Below are 25,060 nucleotides of genomic sequence, written 5' to 3' on the forward strand. Positions count from 1 at the left end.
TCAATATATCAGAAGTTATACTAAATGTAAATTGATTAAGTTATTTGATTAAAATAAAAAGACTATTGGACCACTCAAAAAAATCCTCAAAATCAATTTCTGTGCTGTGTACAAGAGACATCTAAATTGTCAGAACAGAATATTCAAAACCAAAGAATAGAAAAAAGATGTACAATGCAAACACTAACTACAAGAAAACTATCATGCTATGTTAATATCAGAAAAAGTACACTTTATAGGAGTATTAACAGATTGAGAAGGACAATCCATAATAATAAAAGTGCCAGTTAAATGGGATCATATAATGGTCTCAAGTTGTCAGAATCACAATGAGAAGTAGAAAAATCCAGAATCATAGCGAGTGAATTTATGAAATCTCTCTCAGTCACTGATAATGGAAGTAGGCAACCAAAAGTACCAGTAAGAATATAAAAGTCTGGCTTAACATTATTGAAAGATTTGTCAAAATTTTGACAAAATTGTCCATATAGTGCATCGCAAAGCAAGCGTCAACAGAATTTTAAAAAAAATTGAAATCATGGAATATAATCTCTGAATATAATGTTATTAAACTGGGAGTGAAGAAGAACAACAAAAATTGAGACCTCCATATGTTTGAAACCAAGAAATATAATTCTAACTAATCCATGGGTAAAAACGAAATGGCAATTAGAAAAAATATACTGAGTAATAATTAAAATTCTACATATAACAGATGTTGTATTACATGTTTTAGTACAACAAATTGCTTCAGTTTCAGCCGTTAGGGACTCTTCCAGGTTGGCTTTTGTGTCCCTGTGACATTTCCCAGTCCCATCCTTTCGCTTATTAAGCATTTCCTTATTTTCTGGCACTACAGGAGGCTCCAAGACTCAGCTGTGTTTTTCCTGTCCCCGTTCTAGAAACATCAATTTCACCAAGGTGCTCTGCACCTAACTTTATGTGAGACATAATTTTTATTGAGTAAAATGAACAAAGCTTCATTGTACAGCTCACTGAATGTTTCACCTATACATACATTTGTAACTTCTTCCTAGTTCAAGATACAGACAGACTTCATCACTCTGGAAATGACTCTCAGACCCTTTCTCAAGCACAAACTCCCGCTATTCTAACATCTGTCACCCTGTTTCATTTTGCTGGTGCTTGAGTTTCATCTAAATGGAACCACAGGGGCACCTGCGTGGCTCAGACGGTCCAGCGTCCGACTTCGGCTCAGGTCATGATCTCACAGTTTGTGAGTTCGAGCCCCATATCAGGCTCTGTGCTCTCAGTGTGGAGCCTGCTTCAGATCCTCTGTCCCCCCCCCCCCCCCCCCGCTCTGTACCTCCCCTGCTCTCTCTCTAAAAAATAAATAAATATTAAAATAATAAATAAATAAATAAATGGAATCATCGAGTTTGTACACTTTTGTTTCTGGCTTCTTCCATTTAATATAATTTACTTAACATTATCAATAGTTTTATTGCCAGGTTATCTTCTCTCATGTGTGTATAGCATAATTTGTTATCCTTTCTCTTGTTGACAGTTAGGCTCCTTCCTTTGTTTTGTGTTGGTTTTTTGCCATTATGAATAAATATGACTAGGGTATCTGTTGGTAGACATTGACCCTCGCTTAATATAATGTTTTGGAGATGCAGCTGCCTTGTTAAATGTATCAGCTAGTTTATTCCTCATTAACGATTACTGACTAGTATTACGTTCTGCGCATGCACCAGAATTTGTTTATTCATTCACCCATAAACGAACTGTGTCAATTTTGAGCGATTATAATTAAAATGTTATAAACATTCATGTACGGCCATTTGTGTGGATATGTCTTAGTTTCCCCTCAGTGAAAATCTAGGCGGGGGGATTCCTGGGTCATACGGTAAGAAGTTGCCCAAGGGTCTTCCAAAGTGGCTGATTTCTTTTTTCCTTCTCACCAACAAAGCTGGCATTCCAATTGTCCCACATTCGTGCCAGTACTTAGTGTCATCATTTTCTTAACCATTGTAAGCCACGTGAAGCAGTATCTCATTGTGGATTTAATGTGTATTTTCTTAATGACTAATGACTTTGAACAGCTTTTCTTGTGCTTATCGTTATTTCTGATTTCATAAAAGCATTTGCTTAAATCGCTGACTCATTTTTGTACTGGATTGTTTTCTTACTGTGAACCTTTTTTTTTTTTTTATTGTGAGCATTCATTATAAATTTTGAATACTGGTTATGTAGCAGATTTGTGTTGTAAGTATCTTACCCTGGAATGTTACCTATCTTTCATTTCAGTAACAGTGTCTTTGTAAAAGCGAATGCTTCTAATTTTGAAGTACAATGCATCAGTATTTTCTTGTTTGTTTCCTGATTTTTTGCTTCCCAAGAATGCTTCGTCCGACAGAAAGTCACAAAGATTATCTCCTGCTTCTACAGATTACTGGTGAGGAACATGGAAGTCTTTAAGAGTAATTTTGGATTTTCCTATTTCTCCATTCAGGACTATTAGTTTTTGCTTCATGTGTTTTGAAGCTCTATTAGGATCCTACAGAGGATAAAAGGAAAAAACCAATGATATATACCACATGTTGTGGCTTTTCAGGTTGACTATTATATATAATATATATAATATATTATATATTATACAATTATATATTTAATATATATATTATATATACACATTATATACACACACATATATATACACATATACGTGTTTATATACATACACATATACATAGCACATAGTGTTGTCGAAAGGGTAATGGGGGCGCCTGGGTGGCGCAGTCGGTTAAGCGTCCGACTTCAGCCAGGTCACGATCTTGCGGTCCGTGAGTTCGAGCCCCGCGTCAGGCTCTGGGCTGATGGCTCAGAGCCTGGAGCCTGTTTCCGATTCTGTGTCTCCCTCTCTCTCTGCCCCTCCCCCGTTCATGCTCTGTCTCTCTCTGTCCCAAAAATAAATAAATGTTAAAAAAAAAAAAAAAAAAAAAAAAAGAAAGGGTAATGTATCCCAAGGATAATGTGAGTTTTATGTTTGCGACATTACCAGATTCTGTCCTGTGCATCTCCTTCCTTGGCTGCTTTCAAGGTATCTTTTCCTGTTATCCATCGCATCTGTAGGACAACAGCTTTTAGTGAGCTTGGTGGGTCTTTTACGAATTGCCAATACAGCGGGGACATCCCTAAGCATGTAGCTGATATCAGCAATGAAGTCAGCCATTTGTGGGCTATTTCCTCTAACTTGGTAGTCAGACCCAAACTTCCCGCAGTTGGATCGGAAATTCGGTCCAAACGTAGTAGTTTGTAGTCTCTGTCCTCAACCTCACAGCTCAACCGATTCCAGGGGCAGGGTCTTATATCATTCTCATTATCTACCTAAAGAAAGGTCAGGATTGTTTCCTGGCTTCTATGAGGAATACACCACATTTGGCGGTAAATACAAGTGATTCATGTACTTAGAAAACTTTCAGCTGCATAGCACCATTACATAACTACTGAGATACTCTGTTTTCTTTTATGTTCTTGTTACATTATTTTTATAGGTATATCCCATCAAATACAGGGCATTTTAAAGAATATTATTAAGTTCTTTTCCCAAAAAAGCTGTACCCACTTATATCACCATCAGCAATGTACGTACAAGCCTGCTGATTGCACCACATTCTGTCATGTTATATTATTTCATATTCATAACATGATGGAAATAAAGTAGGAAATTCATTTTTGATTTGGTTATCATATTAAGCACTGTTTCATGTTTATTGACTGTATGTCTTCCATAGGACATCTGTTTATGTGCCTTACCTGTTTTTCCTTTGGATACACAGTTTATTTTCTGATTGACTTTAAAGCTCTTTAAATTCAATGTATTGCCGTTCGTCTGTCAACACTATTGTAACGAGTTTCCAAGTTATTCACTTGATTTCAGTTCCTTTACCTTGGTAAAATATAGAACTATGTAAAAAAAAGATTTATATATTTAAATATATTTTATGTTCTCATTGAGGATTTCTTTGGCACAGAAATTTCACTTTTATGAAGGTTTTCTAAATAAAACAATTAGAAAATAAATCCGTTACGTGCAAAGATGATGATCACAATGATGCTCTTTTAAATGAATGCCACCTAAATGCCCCCATCTAGGGTAATGTTTAAGTGAAGTATTCTCAAAAGTCTCAAATCAAATAGTAAGTATCTTTTTTAAAAAAATGGGGTACCTGGTGGCTCAGTCGGTTGAGCGTCCAACTCTTGATATCAGCTCAGGTCCTGACCTTGTGGTCATGAGATAGAGATCTACATCAGGGTTAATAGGATACAGCTAATAGGATATTAATAGTATAATGTTGGGTGGAAAAGAAAAGCATGATTTAAAACTGTGTAAGTCTAGATCTGAAATGGAAACTATGTAAGTATATTTATATAAAAACAATTATAAATAAAAGTCCAGAAGAAAATACATCAACATTTCACTAGGTCATAAGATATGGGTAGTTTTTTGGTATGCGTTTTTTTTTTTTTTCATTTTTTTCTCCATAAAAATGCATATTACTTTAATTTTTTTAATTTTTTGAGAGACAGAGAGAGAGAGAGAGAGGGCAAGTAGGGGTGGGGTAGAGAGAGAAGGAGACACAGAATTCCAAGCAGGCTCCAGGCTCTGAGCTGTCAGCACAGAGCTCCATGCGGGGCTCGAACTCACAAACCATGAGATGGTGACCTGAGCCGAAGTTGGATGGTTAACGGACTGAGCCACCCAGGCGCCCCTTGAAGTATCACATTTTGTTGTTTTCAGCTTCTAAATTGTGGTAATTTGTTCGGGTAGCACAAATACAAACATTTCCTAAATGTCAGGTTGGGGATTCAAATTAAAAAAAAAAAGAAATACCCTGGTCCAAAGCCTCAAGAGGAAGATGTGTGCATAAATAACCATATATGCTCTGCTAAACTGTATGTGTTATGTTTTATGAAAACACACGTGAAAAGTAAGCCCGCCTCGGAGATTTAGTAAAGGCATCAGAAGAGGTTGATAACTGCACATCACCGTCACTGCCAAACCCCAAGTGTTAGGTGTCCTATTTAAAGCATGCTCCGGAGGGGGGGGGGTGGGGGGGGGGGCGCCTGGGTGGCTCAGTGGGTGAAGCCTCCGACCTCCGCTTGGGTCGTGACCTCATGAGTCAAGATCTCATGGTTTGCGGGTTTGAGCCCCGCGTCGGGCTCTGTGCTGACAGCTCAGAGCCGGGAGCCTGCTTCGGATTCTGTGTCTCCCTCTCTCTCTGCCCCTCCACGGATTCTGCTCTGTGTCTCAAAAGTAAATAAACGTTAAAAAAAAATTTTTTTAAAGCACACTCAATGTTTGGTGATAATGTAATCTAAGTTCAAGGCCACCAAAAGCAGACTCCATCAAAGCTACAAACACTAGAACCTTCTCCGAGCCCCAAATTCAAAAGGTGCTTCCAATTTGATAGTCCTTGATTTTAAGCTTATGCTGCTTAAACCAAGTAGACAGCGCTTCGTTTGGACAGACGAAGGAACTGTCTCTACACCATGTTAGGAAAAGCTCCTCATTTTTTTTAATGTTTACTTATTTTTGAGACAGAGAAAGACAGAGCATGAGCATGGGAGGGGCAGAGAGAGAGGGAGCCAGAATCCAAAGCAGGATCCAGGCCCTCAGCTGTCAGCACAGAGCCCAACGCGGGGCTCGAACTCACGAACCGCGAGATCATGACCTGAGCCGAAGTCGGACGCTCAACCGACTGAGCCAACCAGGCGCCCCAGGAAGAGCTCTTATAAACAGCAGATGACATTTATTTATTATGATTTTTATTTGTTGGAAATTAATATATTACCATTTATATTATTACTGAAAAACTGATGAGACACCGCAGAGAATTGCCACCACAGAGAAGTGCCACCCCAGCCCACCCCTGGCCCAGCTTCCTCTTTTATTTAACTCTTATATTAGTGTAATGCATTACATTAATTAATATTCATACAATAGTAACTAAAGTTCACACTTGAAGGTTTGCCCTTTGTGTCTTCCATTTCATGGCTTTGACAAATGCATAATGACACAGATCCGTATTCTTATTATCAAAGTTATTTTCACTGACCTAAAAATTCTCTCTTCTCCACCTAACCACCCACCCCCAGCTCCCCCTGAACTTCAGGCCACTGTCTCCAGTTTTGTCTATTCCATACGCACTGGAATCGTACAGCGTGCAGCCTTTCCAGATTGGCTCCCTTCACTTAGCAATATACTTGCAGTCTTAGTTCATGCCTTTTCGTGTGACTTCATAGCTCATTTCTTTTAACAATCAAATAATACTGGATTTTATGGATATACTACAGTTCATTCGTCCATTCCCATACTGAAGGATATCTTGGTTGCTCCCAAGTTTTGTCAATTACGAATAAATCTCATTTAAGTATGCATGTGCAGAGTTTCGTGTGGACCTACGTTTTCACGTCATTCGTGCGCATACCAAGGAGCACGTGCGGGATTATGTGGTAAAAGCAGGCTTCGTTTTGTAAGAAACTACCATGCAGCCTTCCAAAGTGGTTGTATCGTTTTGTATCATAACCGGCAATGAATGAAGATTTTTGTTGTTCTACATCCTTACATCATTCAGTGTGGTCAGTATTTTGGATTTTATTCATTTTAATAGGAAACAACAGTATCTCATTATTTTTAATTGGGAAACCCCTTATGACATATGACACGGATCATCTTTTCTTATGTTTATTTACCATTTGTATTATCTTCTTTGATGGGTATCTGATCAGCTCTTTTGCCCAATTTTAAGATTGAGTTCCTTATTTTCTTATTGCTGAATTTTGAAGGCTCTTTGTCTATTTTGTTACCAGTCTTTTATCAGATAAGAGTTTTGCAAAGATTTTCTCTCAGTCTGTGGTTTGTCTTTCCATTTACTTAAGAGTGTCTTTCGCAGAGCCCAAGTTTTTAAATTCAATGAAGTAGAACTTAACAATTTTTCTTTCATGCCTTATTCTTTTGGTGTTTTATCCAAAAACTCATCGTCAAGTCAGAGTCAGATACAGGTTCTCTCCTGTGTTGTCCTCTAGGAGTTCTAGGAGTTCTATAGCTTTGCATTTTACATTTAGGCATGGGATCCATTATGAGTTGATTTGGGGGAAAGATGTAAGGTGTGTGTCGTGTTTCATTTTCATTTTCTTTTCTTTTCTTTCTTTTTTTTGAATGTGAATGTTGTTCCAGTTTCACTTGCTGAAACAATGATCCTTTTCTCCATTGAATTACTATTGCCTCTTTGTCAAAGATCAGTTGAGTATATTTATCTGGGTCTGTTTCTGGGCTCTCCATTCTGTTCCACTGAACTATGTTTCTACTCTTTTTTTTAATGCCATACTGTCTTAATTTATAGTAAGTCCTAAAGTCTGATAGTGTCAGTCATCCAAATATTCTTCTCTCTCTCTATATGTGTGTGTGTATATGTGTGTATATGTGTGTGTATATATATATGTATATACACACACATATATATGTATGTATATACATATAAATATATGTACATATATGTATTCTTCTCCATATATATATACACACACATATATATGGAGAATACATATATGTACATATATATGTATATATATATATATATATATATATATGTGCCATACTGTCTTAATTTATACTAAGTCCTAAAGTCAGATAGTGTCAGTTGTCCAAATATTCTTCTCTCTCTCTATATGTGTGTGTGTATATGTGTGTATATGTGTGTGTATATATATATGTATACACACACACATATATATGTATGTATATACATATAAATATATGTACATATATGTATTCTTCTCCATATATATATATATACACACACATATATATATGGAGAATACATATATGTACATATATATGTGTGTATATATATATATATATATATATATATATGTGCCATACTGTCTTAATTTATACTAAGTCCTAAAGTCAGATAGTGTCAGTCTTCCAAATATTCTTCTCCATATATATATATATGTGTATATGTGTATATGTGTGTATGTGTGTGTGTGTGTATATATGTATACACACACACATATATATGTATGTATATACATATAAATATATGTACATATATGTATTCTTCTCCATATATATACACACACATATATGGAGAAGAATACATATATGTACATATATGTATATATATGTATATATATATGGGAGAGAGAGAGAGAAAGAGAGAGAATCTCAAGCAGGCTCCATGCTGGGCATGGAGCCCAATCAATGCAGGGTTCGATCCCCTGACCCTGGGATCATGACCTGAGCTGAAATCAAGAGTGGGACACGCAACCAACTGAACCACCCAGGAGCCCCTTCTCCTTTAATATTGTGTCGGATATTCTGGGGGTTTTGCCTCTCTATAGAAACTTTAGAATCGCTTTGTTGGTATTTACAAAACAGTTTCTGGGAGTTTTCTTTGGACTGCACTGAATCTACAGATTATGCTGGGAAGAACTGACATCTTAACTGTATTGAGTCTTCTAGCATTCATGAACATGAAATACCTCTCCATTATTTCATCTGAGGTTCACAGTTTTCCTCATATAGGTCTTGTAAATATTTTATTACATTTGGACCTAAGCATTTGACTTTTTGGTGTTAATGTAAATAGTGTTGAATTTCATATTTCATATTCCAATTATTCATTGTTGGTGTAGAGAAAACAACTGGCTTTTTAATAAAACTTATTTATCTTTTCAAGGTTTTTATCTGTTTAAGTCATCTCTGCACCCAACTTAAGGTTCAAACTCACGACCCCAAGATCAAGAACTGTATGCTCTCCCAACTGAGCCAGCCAGGTGCCCCAATAAAATTTTTTTTTTTTTTTTAAATTTTTTTTTTTCAACGTTTATTTATTTTTGGAACAGAGAGAGACAGAGCATGAACGGGGGAGGGGCAGAGAGAGAGGGAGACACAGAATCGGAAACAGGCTCCAGGCTCCGAGCCATCAGCCCAGAGCCCGACGCGGGGCTCGAACCCACGGACCGCGAGATCGTGACCTGGCTGAAGTCGGACGCCCAACCGACTGCGCCACCCAGGCGCCCCTAAAATTTGTTTTTAATTTGCCTATAGGACACTCAGAGGGCTAAATGAGAAGTGGCCATTTCTATTCGTATCTCAAAAGAACGCCAGTGGAGGATGTGACCAGACGTGATTTCTGGCCGTCTTGGCCAGTGGCTGTCGTCTGGGCAGTATACAGTTAATCAGCACATTAACACTTCAGATTCAAGACTCGATCATAAATTTTTGACAGCCATTATCAGACCCCATCAGGAAAACTATCTGCCTCATCTAACAAAATGTATTTCTTTCTAAGGAGACATCTTCTCATAGAGCAGTTTTTTCCGGGATAAGACGAAGCCTGTGGTCTCGGGATCCCTTCCTCTGTCACTGTACGAGCCCCCATGTCTAAATCTGTAGTCTTCCACAAACCCTGGGATGAAAGTCGATAACCTGACAGCGTTTGAAGAATGCAGTCTCATCATTGGCATATGTAGCCAAAGTGAGATTTATTTCTCTAGCCCATGGGTGTCTGCATTAAGAAGTATGTTCATTCTTCTTACCAGTGTCCCTTCACTAGAGAGAGCGAAAGAGACTCCGTCAATAACAGGCTGAGGCTTCTTACTAAGTGGCAACCATTAACCATTTGGCACACAGATGCCAGGGAGTGCGATCTGTAAAGTTAGTGAACAAATCCTTTCAGCACTTGACAATGGATGCCCTCTTCGTGTATCGTATGCACGTTGTGAAGTGTAGGTTTAGGAGGAAATTAAAACAAACAAACAAACAAAAAAAAAAACCTGCACCGTAAAATACAGTAAAAAAAAAAAAAAAAAAAAACAAAAAACCAAAATTGATAGGTTATAAACGTACCTTTTTACTTATGCTTCCTGTCCACAGCATAATTCCCAGAACGAATGATAAAATCTAGATATTAAAAAAAGGAGGCGATGAGGTTGTTTCCCGAGGCTTTATCATGAGCCTGAGTGTCTTCTGTTACTCTCATTCATACTAATTCTCATTGATGGAATTTCTTTGCATTTCAGAGTACCAGAGAAACCTCCCCAATTATAAGCCAAGAGTTTCTAGGGAGTGGGTTAAGGCTCTAAAATTTATTTTATTTGTATTTATTTGATTGCCTTAAGGGTGGGAATGTGAATATTGAGGTTCTGGTCTAATTTTATTTTTAGCTTATACCAAATCTCCTTGGTCGTTTCTGTTTATACCAGTACATTTAATACTGAATATGTAGTTAGAATTATGTTAAGAACTTGGAGATACAAAGGTGAATAAAATAATTTCCCTGACCTCACAGAGTACATAAGCCTAAGAAACATTCATATATAAATACAGCTAGTCAGATCACCAATACATAATTTTCCCCTTCTCCCTCTGACCAATATAATTTTAGGAGCAGAAAGAATTTCAAAAAGGCCCTAATGTTCTCTGCAAACATTCACTTATAAGAAATAATATGCTTTTACTCTGTTATCAGTGCACATTCAACTCAAGATCAAAATGGAATTTACTAATTGACAAATTCACAATTTTTTTAAAAAATGCATTCTTCAATCCAAGACATGTTTTCTGTTAGATTTGTTTTAAAAGTCATTGAATTTGACCCAAAAACCTTTCGTACTGATTATGTGTAGGTTGCCAGTATGGTAACTTGGGTCGTGTCACTCTTTTTTTTTTTTTTTTTAACCAGACAGGAACTTTAAATTTCCTTTCATAATTCTATACACAGCATTTACCTGTTTCCCCAGCGGTAATTTTCCTTAGTCAAAAAAATGAAACTTGTCATATATATGCTTTGACCTGATCTGTGGCCCAAATGTACATTTTTATTATCTAGTAAATACATTCACAACATGGACCGAAAAGGAATTGCCCACATCCCTCGGTTTTGTTTAATACTGATTTAGCCGCATCCAGAGTTTAACCCAAATATCTCATGCCTGACTACACTTAAGGCAAAGTTCCGTAGATCTCATGCAATCAAATATCCATATCCATCCAGTCAACTCTAATCAGAATGGAATCATGCTATTAAGATGTGGTTGCCAGAGACCCATCTTTGTAACAAAGGAACAGACAGAAGGAGTGTGGGAAATATACAACTAGAAAGTCATCAAAGTCATTTCCCAGTGTGGAAGGTGAGCGAATCTTCCATTTTTCCCAGGAGATTCCAGTCTTAAGCAAATCTTTTCTCATGCAATTAATCAGCAGTGTCCTCTTTTACTCTTAAAGACAACGTGTTGGCTTGCACAAAGAATTATTTGATATGCTTAGACTTTACTTTTTAAACTCACGCATCATTTTGGCTATGATTATGGTGTCTGGCCATAAACTGAGATTGCTTCTAAGATTTAGTTTATCAAGTGCATAAGGAATGCTTATAAATGTGGACAAGCAGGTTAAACTTTAGATGATTGGCAAAAGCAGGAACGCACGTCATCCCAAAATATCTACATGTGAGTTGAAATATATGATTTATCCAGTTCTTTACATTTAGAACTTATGGTCAGCTAGATAAAGCACTGTAATCTAACACAGTACTTGTCACAGATTTTTTTGTTTTTTTTGTGTGTTTTTGTTTTTGTTTTTGTTTTAGATCTCAGGGGGGCCCCTGGGTGGCTTAGTCAGTTAAGCGATCGACTTCAGCTCAGGTCACGATCTCACAGTTCGTGAGTTCGAGCCCCACATCGGGCTCTGTGCTGACAGCTTAGAGCCTGGAGCCTGCTTTGAATTCTGTGTCTCCCTCTCTCTCTCCCTGTTCCTCCCCCCGCTCATACTCTCTCTCTCTCCTTCAAAAATAAAGAAAATAAAAATAAAAACATTAGATTTCAGGGGGCTATGTTGACTTCCTAAGATATATTTTCAAGACTTTTTCTTTTTTTTCTTTTCTTTTTTTTTTTTTTTTTTATCACGGCTGTGGCTAATTTTAAAACAGCTTTCCTCTGAATACAGAGACTGACCATGATATTCAGAGAAATGGAGACTGGAGGTGAAGCTTTCCAGGGAAGGATCAGTCAGTTTTAGGAATAAATAGAATTTTATCCTGTTCGTTACTGTTGTTTAAGTCTAGCACACCCTGATAAAACAGTGGATAAAACAACGGAAGTATTAGTTATGCATATGAAATAATCAGTTTGGGTATTCACATGTTAAGCACAAGGAAAAGGAGGAAAGAATCTGGACCTGATGTCTTCTAAGCAGGTACTTGCTAGGAAATTGTTTTGCCAACTTTGAAAGAGGTGTTGGCAGCTTTTTAATGGGTGCTAAGTATAGAAGTCTGAGTTCTGAATGTTATTATTGGTAAAGACTTGGACCACGAAGATTATGAAACTCACAGACAAAAATGTGTCTCCCTGACCACAGAAGTGTATACATTCCACTGTGGTTTCCTTTCCCTCCCACCCTCTATCTCCAGAGAGAACCAGATATGCAAATCGGAACCAAAATATAAACAAAGAGAATGAAGATGCTCAGAAGAAAAGAAGTTTCTGAACTCCATACTCAGTGGCAGCAGGCTACAAAAGAGTGTAGCTGTCCTTCTAGAAAACAAAAATTAATTTGCTTTGGCCAAATTAAAATTAATTAAAATTATGCAATGTTGCCCTTGTGTTAATTTTAACAGTGAGGTTGTTGTGATTTAAGGCTACAATTAGTTCTAGTGTTTGAAAGAGAAGCTCTGTAATCGAGACAGGACATTTTAATAATCCCGGTTATAAACATTTAATACATCATCTTTAGGGACTCACAAACACATTGTAATTAACTTTTACAACTGAAATAAATCAGATTGCATTAGCATATTGCAAAGGAAAAAATCATTTGCATGATTGAAAACAGCTTCAGAAAATTATGTATAACAGGCTTCATGCAAACACCAGCACAACTTTTACCAGGTTTCTTGAATGGGGATTATTTTTAACAAGTACAGTTTAGGAGTCCTCAGCTAATTATAGCTCTTGCCATACAAGGAAATATCCAGGTTCTCAAGAAGTAGCGAAAGTCATTCTGTGGTCAGTAGGACCACGTCCAGGCTTACTGTAAACTCATCGGGCAACATTCACATGAAAACATAGTGTGTAGTTCCTCTGTGGCTACTTCTACGCTCTGGGCATGTATTTTGGTCAGGAGAAAATGATTTCTATTTATGTGTTATCCACGTTTCTAGTGCTAAAACCATTAGTGGGAAGTGTTCCTCTGTTCAGCACCTGGCCGGCATCATACAATGTCAACCCCTTCTTGATGGAGATTTCATTGAGAATATGGCGGTCTGCATGTTCGCTGCGGGATGAATAAAATGAATTAAGGTCTTACTAAATATGAGCTATCATTCTTGCCAAAAAGTTTTCAGGTCAAGTGGACCAGTTGTTTTTTTCTTTTTAATTTAAGTTTATTTATTTATTTTGAGAGAGGGAGAGAGTGTGAGAGAGGGCACAGCACTGGATGCTGTCAGTGCAGAGCACAACGTGGAGCTCAAACTCAAGAACTGTGAGGTCATGACCGAAGCCAAGATCAAGAGTTGGCCACTTAACTGACTGAGCCACCCAGGCGCCCAAGAGGACCGGTTTGATACACTATTGATCCTTTGGTTCTGGTCACTCATTTTGCCTATGAGTGATCACTGATAAGTTGAACGGGGTAGGTGTTAAAAGCACAGAATCTGTAGTCATATTTCCTGAGTTTAAAACCTCATTCCAACACTTACTCTGTGACATTGGGTTCTATGCCTCATGTTCTCTTTCTGTAAAATGAAGATAATAAAGTGGGTATTGAAAGTGTTCTTTGAGGATTAAATGACATAATGGATGCCATTTATCTTAGAATGATGTCTGAAACATAGTAAGCACTCAATAAATATTCATGACTATCACTGTAATTTTTAATTTTGTGGACTATACTTAGGTCAATGCATAAAAGAAGAATCAGTTCATTGCTGTCTGGAAGCTAGAGACTCTCCAGAACTGAATTTACCCAGGGTTTTTCACAAATACACAATGTGGCCCCCACCCTTCCATTCATTTACTGGATTAATATTGTGCCTCTACTATGTGCAAAACATTAGATTTACAAGAGACGACATGTGTGAGACTTTGGCACTGAGGTCAGGGTAGGAAAAGCAAAACCTGGAGTCAATCAAAGGGTCAGAAGCCTTATCAAGTTATGAAATCAGAGTGAGAGGGATAGCCAAGTTCAGATTCCAGGTGTGAGGCAAAGCAGCTACAGCCCCCACCTTCCACCCCTCAGCCCACCCCTCACATACCCAAAAAGAGAAGAGAAAACAACTAGTCAACTCCCAAGTAGAACAGAAAAAACAAGTCATTTATGGATCACTCTTTGGTCCAAAGTAAAGAATAGGACAAGGCATGTTGGTGAGGACATGAGTTGCATTTAGGCTCTGATCCCAGGACAATCCTAAAAATAGTCTTTTCTCCCGGCTAGATCATGTGAATGATCAACACTGAAATGAGGATAACATGATTTCGGAAGGAGTTGAACCTTGGGTGGAGACTGTGTAAAGGTAGGTTAGAGCTGGTCTCTGTAAAACCAAATCAGACAGAGAGAGTTTAATTTCTGTTAGGTAGAATCTGACAAAAGACAGGGTAGTGGCTTCCCTTCAAGTTCAGTATTTCTTTTCGGATTTCTATCTAATCTGGATTCTAGAAATAGACAATGAATGAACTGGAAATACAATTTACTCTTAAAAGTTCGTCCCCATATGGGTCTTTGTGTTGAAGGAAAAGGAAGGGTTCCATATTCTTCCCCACTTGGGGGTTAGTGCCTGGACTCTTCAAATGGGAAACTTCTCATTTCTCCTGAGGCTACAGTTTATTGACTTAAAAGAGCAGGAGTTTAATTAACAGAAGAAATGAAGCCTATTGCATAATTAATTAGACATTTACCTGAAATCAATAATCTAATTGCCACACCTACATAGGGGATAATTTTCATTCTATTGAAAGCGATTTATTTATATCTATGTGTTAACAAGGTGATTGGTGGTTTGTTTAAGAGACTAACCCCATCTGCAAAGTGATAATTTATTGAACAATCAATTAATCTTTTTACTATCGCAAATGTAAACAAGCAATGAAGAGCCACACCGTGTCTGCCTTTGAAAGGTCAGATTTGGGAGACTTCATCTTGCGTTCTCCCTCTCAGTCACCATTCAGATATGAGCGATGAGTAAGGTTTTACTTTAACTATCCCTTTGGACTTGTTACTTTCATGGGGAGTCAATAACATGCACAACATTTGTAAATACATAAATCACCAATTTAAACCTGTATCCTGTCAGGGTGCCTGGGTGGCTCAGTCGGTTGAGTGTCCGACTTCGGCTCAGGTCATGATCTCACAGTTCGTGAGTTCAAGCCCCGCATCAGGCTCTGTGCTGATGGCTCAGAGCCTGGAGCCTGCTTCGGATTCTGTGTCCCCCCCCTCTCTCTCTGCCCACCCCTGTTTGTGCTCTGTCTCTTTCTTTCAAAAATGAATAAACATAAAAAAAATTAAACCTGTATCCTGTCTTTACAATAGGTTCCTAATCTAAATTGTGTTTCCCTTTTTAGAGATACACATCACTCTGTCCCAATATACCCAGCTCTATATATACCCTCTGGGCTTTTAATCCAACATGTGAAGAATTGTTTCATATCCAGGAGAATGAATTATAACCTTTATCTAGGAATATGGGTCCATGTCAAAAAGCTGTAAAGCTGAGGTTGAATTACTATCCCGCAGTCTACATGCTTGTCCAAAGTCTATTTTGCTCGTTTCCCTCTGCACAACTGAGTCTGAAGTTTCCCAAGTCTTCAGGCACTTCCTGTTTTATGACTGTTCTCAAAGCATTTCATTTCTTAAAATATTGTCATAGCTTAGTTTGAATTCTCTTGCATCTATCTTCAATCTTGACTTTCAGAAATCATAACATTTATACCAGGATACTCCAACTCACTAGAAACAGAACCATAATAATTATGGTATCAGCCTGTGTAGGTGGGAGGAACAATTCAACGTGTCCACAAAAATTTCTGAGACTTGATCTCTGAAGGCCCTTACAAACGTCGTTTGACGGAAGAGTATGTGCTGGAGGGCGACCAGGGAGGTGGTCTTGGAGAAACATGGCATATACCAAGCTGATTACGTGAAAAGAAGTTTCTAGGTCTCAGGCCAGGGTTTTAAGTTGGGATTCTAGCACAGTGATTCATCGTCTAGGGCTCCAGGGCAAGGGGTCCATGAAAATGGATGGACAAAATTGGATGGATGCATCTTTATTTTCACCAATTTCTAACTGAAATGCAGCATTCCCTTTCATTATGAATGTGGATAAAATATGGTAACAGTATTAAGAATACGTATGATTTTGCACCAAGGGATGGATACAATTGTATTACATTAAATATGCCACAGATCCATCACAGTGTCATGTTTGTTCAATACATCTTTAACAGGATGATAGGTATGAGACCTGTCGCTGGATCTTGTTATTTACTACGTTAATAAAGAAGCACATATGATATTATGATACTATGAGTTGGTCTTATCAGCATTTTAATGATTGTATTTTATTTTTTTTAATTTTTTATTATGTTTTATTTCTTTTTGAGAGAGAGAGAGAGAGAGAAAGAGAGAGGGGGAGGGGCAGAGAGAGAGACACACACACAGAATCCGAAGCAGGCTCCAGGCTCTGAGCTGTCAGCACAGAGCCCGATGTGGGGCTCGAACTCACGAACTGTGAGATCGTGACCCGAGCCGAAGTCAGATGCTTCACCAACTGAGCCACCCAGGCACCCCTTTAATGGCTGCCTTTTAAAGTGCATTTTACATTATTGACTTAAAATCATTTCTTCTAAGACAGGTTCAGAGGCTTCATCAGATCTCCGAGAGAATCCAGGGGGCTTGGAATCTTTGGAAAGATCCTTGCCGTCTATGTGGATAAAGCATAGGACAGTGCTGACCCTTCCTGGACAGGGCACGAGGCACACTTGCTTCCAGATGACAGACCCATTCCGCCGAGTGTGGGCTCCGACTCAGAACCCTTCCAATCAAAGCACTATTACCAACGACGAGTGCAACTATTACCAAATGACATTTGCTTGAAGTCTTTTATGCCTATGGGAACCCTCTGGGGTGAATTTTTCTGCAAACGAGGATTGTAACAATAGTGATCATTTACGGAGTACTGGGTATTTTACATATTTTATCTCACCAAAACGTGTCCCAATCCCATGAGTTGGGCGTTACTTGATATGAAGAGTAGTTTAGAAGGTGGCAGAGACAATTTTCCCAAATCTTGGCTCCTTCCAGGATTCGCACACCAACAACGGCATCTTTTTCTTGAGAAAGAGAGAGAGAGAGAGTAAGGATACCAACGTTCATGGAACCTGTTGCAGCCCACAGATACTAACGTAAAGTCAACATTTTATCAGTATTGTAATACATGGCACTTCACACTCAAGCTTCCAAGTGGTCTTGTCCGGTAGTTATTGGCTGCTCCGTTGCGGCTGTTGAAAACAGAAGATTAAGAGGGAAAACCCAAGAACTAAGTGGAGAGGGAAAGACGGGTTCTAAGCAGGATCGTTTCAATGACTGTTACCCCCATGCAGTGTAGAAAATGTCAGCACGTCTCGAGTCCCTCTTTTGAGGTAGGGCTTTTGTGCTAGGCACAGAGGTACCAGGGAGCTGAAGAAGCCAGCCCCTGTCTCCAACGGGCTTCACAAGTTGGGGAGAGACTGCTATAAAAGCTGTACCCAAAATAAAAGGTAAAATGGTAACTCTAGCTGACGTTTATCAAGGACTGCCATATGTCAAATACTTTTCGAGGTGATTTACAGGCACTAAGTCATTTAATCCTCGAAGTAACTCCAAGAGCTGAGGGCTACCATTATTTCCTTCATCGTACAGACGAGGAGACGAAGCCAAAGAGAGATTAAGCCAGTTGCCCAAAGACACACAGCATGTAGTGAGAGAACTGGGATTTTGACCGGAGGACCTGCGCTAAACCCCTGTCGCTCAGAATAAACCAAACGTTGCGAGTGCAGCGGCATCAGTGATGAAAGAAAGATGGATTCTGATTGAAAACCACAGGTCACCTTACCAAGCTGTGTGTGATATGCATTTGAACACTTATTTGACTTATTTGACTCAATAGATATTCCCTGAGTCCCTACTATGATAGTATTAGCTTCTTCTAAGCGATGCATCAGCTCTGCTGTTCCGGAGATGTTTTTAACCATTTCTCACCTGACCAGTGGAAGCAAAGTGATGATGGGGAGAACCAGGGGGCCATTGAAATGTTATGTAAATAGTAACAATTTCGCGTACACTTTCTATCAAAAAAGTGGCTTTACAGGCCAAAGCAATTTTTTTTTTCAGGCCAAAGCCATTTAAAAAAAAGAGAGTATCGCCCAGGAGGAAAAATCCCAAAGAGTTTGGAAGGTATTTAAATGTGTTCACTGTGGGATTTGCTCCCACATTCGTATACATGAACCGTTATACGTATTTTTAAAACTTTAGAGATGCATTTTGCATGAAGAGAGATCACTGCATGATTTTTTTTTTTTTCACATTTTCAGGACTCCTACTTTATGTTGTACTTGGAGGTGAGAGAACATAACATATATTATGTCCAATATAATGCTCTGTCTTTTCATTTATTTCCAATAAAAGATTTATTTTCTTGAGAAGTCGTTTCTCTCCTCAACCAGGGAGGGTTTCCTTCTTATTATTTTATTTTTTTCACTTACTTTATACTTGTTTTGAACATAGTGTAAAGCATTCAAATAATTTCGGCCATGGAAATGCCTGTTCAAGATGAACGTCCTTCGTTTCTCCGTTGGGTTTCTGAAACGATCTATCTGGACTCTGTTGTTGTTATTATCCAACTTACGATTTTTTCTTCTCCTAAGAGTACACTCGATAGGATGCCGTACTACTGGGAAAAGGCTACTTTTCTCTTTTGAAGTTTTTATCTTGATTCAAATTAGTTAACATACAGGGTTATGTTCGTTTCAGCTGTATAACAGAGTGATTCAATAATTGCAGGCATCGCCCAGCGCTCATCGTGACTAGTGTCCTCCTGAACCTGAGCCCGTTTCACCCATTCCCCCTACCACCTCCCCTTGGGTAACCATCAGTTTGTTCTCCATTATTAGGAGTCTGATTCTTGATTTGTCTCTCTCTTATTTTTTTCCCTTTGCTTGCTTGTTTTGTTTCTTATAAAAGGCATTTTTTTTTTTTTTTTGGTGAAAGATTGTACTTTGAAAAAAATCATGAAAAGATCTCGATTTAAACAGGGGACATATTCATGTTCACAATTTAGGAGGTACGAAATGACGAACAAATTCTCTTAACCCACCTTGTCCGCTATGCACCTAGTTACCTTCTCAGAGGCAAACATGTAACTAGCTTAGATAGTATTCCAGAGATATTCCAGTAAAGTACAACTATATACATGTAAAAGGTGAATTTTCTGACTCAGAGTTGGTTAAGAGCTCAGATGAGCCCTTTAGGAGTCTATGTCTAGGGTATGCATCAGACCAAGAACTATCACAATCAATTTTAATTTTCAGGATATAACAGAGTTTACCCCTAACTGAATCAAAACCTTTTTCTGGACTGTGGTGGAAGGGAACACTCCAGGTTCTCAGGGTTGAGGTCGTAACAGCGAGTCAGGCATAGGCCAGGTAAGGGTTGGAGCCATCACCGGGAGATGCCAAGTCAGGCCAGAACAAATAGCAGATTGGCAGTGCCTCTGAAATTCGAGTTCAGAAAAACTGATGAGATAAAAGCAAGATGAGAGAAACTGTAATTCATACATCAGAGGCCCAAACAAATCAGGATTTTGGAAGAATGAAGCCTCTTTTCAAAAGCCACAGACCAGCCCAAGAGAATGTCTCTCTGGAAGGATACTGAGATCTTTGTATTAAAGACTCCCACCATGCCTACTTACTTTTACAATCAAACCTTGGTTTAAGAGTGCAATTCTTTCCAGAAACATGCTTGCAATCCAAAGCACTTGTATATCAAAGCGAATTTCAAGAACTGTTGGTTCAGTTGTGATCATGTGATGTTTGGTGTCAGGTACCCCACTGCCATCGCAAGCCAACGCTCGTTTATCAAGTTAAAATTTATCACAAATGTCTGATCCTCTTGTGGAACCCTTGCAGAACAAGTTACTCGCAATCCAAGGTCTTACTCTCCTTTGAACACTCCATAACCGATCAGGGCTTGCCACATCCTTCCCGGAAATAAACCCTGCAGTTTTCTTTGACTCCACCAAAGTGGACAAAAGCTGGGCTCCTGATGTCAGAGGGGCTGGGGTGGGAAGGTTCAAGGCGAGGGGGAGCCCACGGCGGGTGGACCTTACTGCGTTTTATTATTAGAAAGAGACCGGTTCCGTGGTTGTTTCTCTTAAAACAGAATTTTCTCTTCACCCCGCAAACTGCCCCTGATAGTTTGTTTCTAATAGTTTGCCCATGATCAATTCTCTCTGGCCTTCCCCCCCCCGGTTGTCTTCAGGTCTTTAACCCTTTGCTGGTTTTGCTTCCTTTTCTCTGTGCTTTCCTTTTATTTCATTGGACTTTAACCAGCCATACACAAACATCCCAGCTAATCTTTCCAAATTAGCACAGCACCAGCTCTGGAGGTTCTCATTAGATGTGCAGCTGAGATGTATCAGATCTCATTTGCCTAATATGGAGCCTAACTTTGGGCACCTGGCCCTTGCAGTAGGGGGTAAGGAAAAATAGGAACGGGTCTTTTGTCACTGCTATGCAGACTCACTAATTTGCTCCGCCTAATAAAATTACAAATGAATACAGCTTTATTCACATTGCCTTTATAGGTTATAATAACCTTGGTACCCCATAACCTCCTGCTAGCTGAATTAATCAGATCATATTAATATTTCTTCTTACTTTCTTTTAACTGGTTCTTCTCTTAATTAAAGGGGCCAAAGACGTAAACAGGGTAGGTGACTAGAAACATGGCGTCAGGTTATAAACAAGGCTCATTAAAAAGATGGATGTGCAGGCCGACTGCAAAAATTGCTTACTTTGCAAGTGTACATTTTGTAATTTCCTGACGACTAAAAGAACTAATGCCAGATCCCACCCCCCTCCCTTTCGCACATGTATAAAAGATGATAATTTTTGAATACCAGGGTGGGAATGGCAAAACCGAGGAACCTATTCATCAACCAGAATAAGGTCTTTCACATTATAAGACTCTGAGCTCCTTCCCCACAAGCCTACAAATGTGAAATATATTCAGAAGTGGAGAAGGAAAAGGAAAAAAAAAAAAAAAAAACAACACAGGAAATGATTTAAAAAGGAAAAAAGAAAGATGAGGAACTTTTAAGAGAGAACGTTACACGTATTACACCGCAGTTAAATTTGAAAGAGAAAACGAGGGTCTTCTTAAAAGAGGAGTAAATCTTTTGAACTTGCCCCTGTTCAAGAAGGTGGGGGCGACTCACACACGTGTTTGCCTGCACACGCAGGGCAACAGAGAGCTTCATCTTTATGCATGAGAGCAAGAATCATTAAAGCGGACAGTCTACACTAGCAAGCTCGCGGGAAGTTGTAACTACAAAACAGAGCTGGAAACGGTACGGTGTGGGAAATTTAATTCGGGCGTGTTTTCCATTGTTGTAAATGCTTTGCGTCCACTCGTACGTTGACACGATGGTGTGCCTACGCCACGATGATGAATAGGTTTAGAGGCGTGGAATCGCTAGGCGTCTTACAGGTGGATTCTAGAAGCCACGTGTTTACATTTGATGCATTCGTAATAGCTACATATTTATGTTTATAATTCGTGCTTTTATTTGTACGCTCCCATACATACAGATGCTCCTCCGGTCCCAGTTCTGGTGTTTTGAAACTTTTGCCCCCATTCGCATCCCCAAGCAAGAAGACGCCTGCATTTTTATCCTGGCGGCAATTACTAGCAAAACCCAAGCTCTGATTTCCTGTCCTTCCATCTCCCTTCTCAACGAGAGAGAAAGTCGTTCTGACAGGATGATGCACAGCGAGCCCAGGCAAGACCTCACTTCTTCATGAATAAATTAGAGATGAAAGTTTAACTGATCCCCTTGCATTTTTATGGAAGGACCTCATCCTAATTTACCTAAATGCTTTGAGTAAAAGGAAAGAAAACGTTAAGAGGCCAAGGTGGAAAGGTTAAAATCTGCGTTTAAAGGGAGGGTTTTTTTTTTTTCAACACACCACAACACACGGATGCCGGATGCCAGCAACTGTTCTAATGATTCCTTACTCAAACATGTAAGGGAAAAACCAAAGAAAGGAAGAATTTTCTTCCTCTGCCAGTATTGCTTCTTAGAATGAAATGCTGCAGGTGTGACCAACGATTCTTGGTTCAAGGAATTCCTCACAGATAGATTTTCTATACATATACACGTGTGTGTGTGTGTGTGTGTGTGTGTGTGTGTGTGTGGATTATATATATAGCAAACACAGGAGTGGAGACTGAACAATCTGTATTTAAGGTATTATTTTCCTCAATGGAACTCAAACTCTGTGGAAATGGCATTTGTTTTTCATAAAACACTTCTAGGATATGCTTCAGCGAGTGACCTATTTCAGCATTTTCTCCACTGATGCATTTTTAGTACTAGGCAGGCAGGCCAGGAGATGGGGTGCGGGGCCCAAGTATCGGGTTTTCCCATATAGGATCAGACCAGTTGGGCTAATGGTTTTGGAATGCCGCCTCTGGCATTGGCCATTACCTGATGCTTCAGAAGCCAGGAATGAATTTGCATGACCCCAGCCCTTGAGATGTCCCCTGTGGAAAAATAGGAAATTGGCGAGTAGGATCATTTCACGGATGTGCTGAAGTTGTCATTCTTAGAAATCTGTGGCTTCAGCTCTGTGCCTGGGAAGTTCACCTGCAAATGCATTTTGAGCGGTTCCCATCTGCAAATTGCTGGTTTTATAGGGAGAGGAGGAAGCCTGAGAGTCCATTCTTAGTCTCCCTTGCCTTTGGCTATTGAAAAGGTTGCTAAATACCATGTCCCGATAATATTGGGGTTGGATGTGCAAACTCGTCAGGCATGACTGAAACAGCGAGAAATAATATGGTTTCGAAAGGGTCCAAGAAGAAAATTAAATCATTCCGATCCACTGGTTTTTGTTTTGTTTTGTTTTGTTTTAATGGCAGTTTAGCATGCAGTTATTAAACGGTAGAGAAAAAAGAAAAAGAAAAGAGAAAATGGAAGCAAATCTATCCATGTCATGATTCCACTATGCCCTTAAAACTTTAAGGATGCTTGAGGTTGTGTATGTGTGCTTTAGGTTTTAAATTCCGTCTCCCTGGCACACAATCATTGTGACGTCTCATCGCGCTTTGTCCCAAGAAGGTAGACTTTCAAATCTTGTCCGTGGCCGGTCACAGACACATTTTGAATGGAGCCTTTTTAATTGTAAGTTTTTCATAACTGTTACATGCGTTTCAAAAATAAATAAACCTCAGGGATAAGACAGACTGTTTTCATCCCCGTTCCACAGGATCCCATATTTTAATAAGCATTCTAAGCTAGTAATAACCAAAAGCTGTGTGACTGAAGATCCTTATTTTATATCCTGGTGGGTTGTTTTCTTTTGTTTGTTTTTTGTTTTTTGTGGGTTTTTTTTTTTTTGCTAAAATGACTAAATCTTCTGCAATATTCACCGTGATCGCCATTAAAAATGTTGACATCTTAATTAGCGTGGGGGGGGGAGGTGTTGGAGACCATTTCTACCAAACAGAAGCACAGCCTTTTCAAAGAGTCGCACAGACTGGCTATGTATATTTTTTGAACGTTAAAAGTCTTTTTTTTTTCCCCTCCCCCCCCCCCCGGTCCTCTTTTGATTATTTTTCTGGAATGAATGTCTGTTTCCCTTTCACCATTTGCCATCACAGGAGTATAATTTCATGATCCCTTTCTTCTCCATGCAACTTCCTCTAAACAAAAGGACACAATAAATAAACACAGGAGATAAGACAGTTCCCCCCCCCCACCTCCCAACCCCCTTCCCTTGAATGTCTTGAGCAGCCGGAACCACTTTAGTCCTTCAAATATTGTCCTGAATTAGTATGCACGCTGATGCAGTGAGGCTAGAGTGTATGATAATAATGCACACCAAATGGGGTCCCAACTGTAATATGTGTATTGATATATATTTTTTCTGGTTCTTTTGGCAAACCTATCTTGCTGACTATACCGATGAAGGTTGCAAGTAATTGTGTACGCGTTTCTGTGAAAGATAAATGACCTTCCTTCCCAAGGACGCTTGGCCAGGCCTTAATCCTGAGCGTGTGTGTGCGCGCGCGCGTGTGTAACTGTTTTTTGAAGGCCTGACAAGGCATTTTGATCATTTCCTCATTTTGAGGCCTACCCACGGCCTCCTCCGTGGCCCCCCTCTCTGAAACGTTATTATTCTGTCGTGAGCCCTTCTCTGGCCAGGATGTTACTTCATTTCCACCTTTTGTCTCAGCCTGAATGTGAATGATGTTCTTTCGGCAATATACGGCCGTTTAAACTCCCCGTTGCTGCCTTACATAAATATACAACACCCGTCTCGCCCTATAACTCACTTTAGGCCTGGAAAAATAGTGACTTCCTTTATTGGTCAGATTCTCCCGCAATTCCCAACAGCTGTATGTTCTCACCTTTGAGGATCCACACCGTCCAATTTGTATTTGTCTCAGCACTACGGCTGTGGATTGCCAATAAAAACGAGTCCCATTTTTATAACCCCTGAGAACACAGGGGCCGGCTTTCCAGAGACACGGATACCCCCGCCCACCCCCTCACCCCCAAAAAACAAACAAACCAAACCTCCCCACAACTTACCAAAAAGTGGTCTTATGGTCTCAAGGACAGATGGCCTTCGAAGCGAGTGAGTCGGGGGTTCAGTAAGGCATGAAACGTGGTCTCTGGGCCCATTCACTTTCCTCAAGAAAATCCGTGTTTATTTGCTTCCTTAAGAGAACAAATGGGGTGACAGGGCATATCATCATTAAAGTGACGCATGCTCC

The 25,060-nt window shown here is 39.3% G+C and overlaps 1 long non-coding RNA gene across 2 annotated transcripts in view; it reads right to left on the reverse strand.

Annotated features, from left to right (window-relative positions):
* Nucleotides 1–25,060, reverse strand: part of LOC147580402 (uncharacterized) — an 86,865-nt gene that overhangs the window by 13,998 nt on the left and 47,807 nt on the right. For both annotated transcript variants that reach the window (XR_015252870.1, XR_015252869.1), the window contains 2 exons: nt 24,876–25,004; nt 17,229–17,355 (listed from right to left, as the gene is read on the reverse strand). This is a non-coding gene — a long non-coding RNA (uncharacterized LOC147580402). The remainder of the gene's footprint in view (nt 1–17,228; nt 17,356–24,875; nt 25,005–25,060) is intronic.

Source organism: Puma concolor, chromosome B3, assembly GCF_028749965.1.
Source record: "Puma concolor isolate L17-30 chromosome B3, mPumCon1.1.hap2, whole genome shotgun sequence".
Lineage (NCBI taxonomy): Eukaryota > Metazoa > Chordata > Mammalia > Carnivora > Felidae > Puma > Puma concolor.